The sequence below is a fragment of the Nannospalax galili genome, unplaced genomic scaffold, assembly GCF_000622305.1.
Source record: "Nannospalax galili isolate Female #2095 unplaced genomic scaffold, S.galili_v1.0 scaffold768, whole genome shotgun sequence".
Taxonomy (NCBI): domain Eukaryota; kingdom Metazoa; phylum Chordata; class Mammalia; order Rodentia; family Spalacidae; genus Nannospalax; species Nannospalax galili.
The window spans coordinates 5,860,804-5,864,463 of record NW_008360317.1 but is presented as its reverse complement, the minus strand read 5'-3'; positions in this window follow the sequence as shown (position 1 = coordinate 5,864,463).

Here is a 3,660-nt window from a genome sequence, read left to right as displayed (position 1 = left end):
AAAAAAAAAAAAGTCAGGGGAAAATGTGACAGCATGCAGACCAGGTCTTTGAAAATTCTTAAAAGAAAAAGAATTCTCATTTCCTAGCTAAGTCTTAGAATAGCTAGATTATTGGGGCTCAGGATTTGTGATGAGAAAAACACTTATGTCTCTTTACTTTTGACACTTGTTTAATCAGAAGTCCCAGAAAGGCTCAGATTTATGCCTGTTGATCATGTCTACACATGACAGGAGAATGAGGGCTGGTAGTTTTGTCACTAGTGTGAACTAAAGTTCTTGGAAAGAAGCTATACCTTACATCAGACATTCTGCAAAGGCTGACTGGCTGATTAGAACTTTGAAGTTTGTGGAGAGGTTGGAATGTTGCATGTCCAGAACGTTATTATGGTTTATCTTAGCATATCTTTAGCTCCCTTAATAGTCATTCCTGGCCCACCTCTGTGTCTGATCTAACATCCTGTGACTATCACATGAAACATTTTGCCACTAGGTTCCACTAACCCAAAAGCTGAGCATGTCATCAGATAGCATCTAAAGCCTGTAGTAGACGTTGCCCCACTTTGCTGCACCCTGATTACTTGATGCTTCTATCAATATATTTTTAAAAGTACCTTGATTTATGACTTTTCTTTGACCTGTTACTAAAATTTCATGAAATTGTTACCATGTTGGAACATGAATTTGTGTAACTTAAATCTGCGTTCCTGGGCTATGATCACTCTCCTTTGAGGTGAGAGTGGTGTTTTTTATGTAGTCACTAGGGCTAGGAATGGGCTAAAAGCATGAGAGAGTCGATTCTGTATGTGTACCCTGTGTGGGGAAAATCTCAGGGCAAGTGTTCCTTGCCTAGAAGAACTCTGATTTTGGTAACCCATTTCTTGGACTTGTTATATGGATCACTTGGTAAACTTTCAGTTTCAGGATCAGAGAAAAGATAGGGTGATTTGTACTGGAAAGGGCAGACTCCCTATGTGCTAACTCTCAGATCCATTCCAAAAATATTGAATTGGATTATCCACAGTTGACAGGAGGCTGTTTATATGCGGAAAGAGATCTTCAAATGATGAATGCATTTATTCCCAGTAAAGGCTACTGTCTTAATGGATGCAACTATGGAACAAGCCAGATGTGATAAGAAAGGCACCTTTAGAAGTAGGTACGGCTTCAGTGACTATGCAGCTGGGTGGGCAGGATGACTTGGGCAGTCAGAGAAAATAAGAAAAAGAAGCTGGGGCCTGCAGACCACCATTGAGGTCACCTAGGAGCTTGTTAAAATATGCAGAACCTGAGCTGGGGGTGTAGCTCAGTGCTTGTCATGTGTTTGAGTCTAGTAGCACCTCTAGCATGTGTTTGGCATGGGTTTGAGTCTAGCAATACTACTAGCACAACGATAAAACACACACACACACACACACACACACACACACTATTCTGTGGAATAAAACTGCATTCCCAACTAGATCGCTGGTGATTTCACTTACACATTCAAGAAGCACTGTTCTGGTGGGAAAAGTGGTCTGGGAACTTCATTCAGATTCTGCCTTACTGGCTGTTTTAGAAACACCCCTAGGACCAGTAAGGAGGGCTGTGAAGCCAGATTGCCTGCTTTATATGTTTCCGATGCCCTGTGACTATTAAGCCTGTGGACAAGAGAAATGCGCACTGTGGCTTCGCTCCCCCTGTGCCAGGGCCATGTTGCACCTGCAAGTGCTGAATTATTAGGATGAAATAGCAAATGCACCGGAAGGTAGGAAGGCCTGTCATTCAGAGATGCGATGGTGTTAGACAAGTGTCCTAGCCCTTCTGGACCTCGGGCTCCACAGCAAGACTGGGGTTGAGGTGAGGATCAGCAGGTATGTGTTGTGTATCTGTAAAGCCCCTCCAGATGTGAGGATGTTCTTATCAACTGTCTGTCAGGGGAGGAGGGACAGGTGCAAAACCCAGGCTTGCAGTTAGCCCTGCAACAGGGAAACTGCCTCTGATGGGAGAGGGCAGTACTCAGAAAAATGCTTGGACCACCAAGGTTTTCATAAAGGCCAGAGTCAATCAGACCACCCTGAATAAGGTGAAAGGTCAGTATTTCATGTCACCCTGGGCTTTGTCTTATTCATTCCACCTCTACCTAGGGACTGGATTAGACCACACAAGAAGGGCCATTTGCTGTTTGCTTAGTTTGCTTAGGGGGAGTGTGTGTGTGTGTGTGTGTGTGTGTGTGTGTGTGTGTATATAGAGCACATCTGTGGAATTCTAGCTGGTATGAAGCCAACAATCAGGGGCTCACCACACTGGTGCTTCTCTTCTACATTCCCCCTCCTGCTTTGCTTTTCCCTCTTAGAGGATCTTAGAGCAAGCTGGTCACTCAGACTTGTCAGGCTGTCTGCACGTTCAGTTCACTGGTAACCCCGACTTGCCACCAAGTATGCACTAGGTACCCTAGGACCCATTGCACTATCTGCAGATCCAGGAGGCACACTTTCTGTTGCTCATTTAGTGCCTAAGGGACAGAAAAACTGACCTTGGATTTATTGGCATTGTTGGGAGACTTTGCAGATTTCTGCAGCAAACAGGACAGGTTTTTCTCTGCTGCTGTTTTCCTGGACAGACGCTCTGGGAATCTGAAGTATGCTGTCATGACCAGCAGGCAAGTTCCACCACAGCTGGGGACTCCTAGCGACCCTGGTAAGGCCCGTGTAAGATGTCCTGTTTTGGAAGAAAAATGACACACTGATTTTGACACCCGTGTCTTATTCCCCATTCCTCACCCTGTGCTCTGTGACCAAGTGCTGTTAGATCCGAGCACAGAGCCGGCAGCCTTTTGGTATTCCTACTCCTCTATCTCTGCCTGACCCCATCTTCTAACATGAATGTGGCAAGATCTGAAACCCAGACCAATATTTGGAGGGACAAGCTTTGCCTTTTGATAATTTGTTGCTCTATCTAGAACCATCCATAAAAACATTTGACAGCAAAATGTCCCCCTCAGAGAGAAAAGAGTAAAATTTGAGTTTCACAGATTGATTTGTGAGCTTGCTGCCAAGAGGCAGAGAAGCTAATTTGAAGATGCCAGTTTTTGCAGAAAGAGTTTTATTGTGGCATCCACTGGCAAGGAAGCCAGGAGTCATTTAAAAACTGTCCAAAAATCTGCATCCTGGATCAGATTGGTATCAGCGCCTTTGTAAGAAAGGAGGGGGGGAACAGCTGATTGTCAATTGGCTGGTTCTTAAACTGGCTAAGTCAACATACTCTTCACATGCCACACGTTTCTTTTTGGAAGGGGCAATCACGCACTACACAGAGGATTTTGAGTTTCCGATGTGAAAGTTCCATGGCTCCTGAGAATTGCCTTCTTCTGTGAATGTCCATTCTGGAAAATCCCATTCCTAACCATCCTTGAGTGGAATCAGGAAAAAAAACCTCAAGTTAAGGATTTATGTACAGGTGCATCCATACTTCATCCAATTTCAAGATGCCAGCTCTGATCCTGAGCTCTGATAGTAGTCATCTGACCTATGGAGGGAGGCCCTCATCCCTGCCCAGCTCTGCCATACTGTCCTATGTCTTTGGGGTTGTGTGAAGAACTTGGTCTTAGAACAGTGTTAGTAACTGTTCCAAGTAACACACAGTTGTGGTGCTCCAGGATCTTAAGTGCAGTATGCTTTT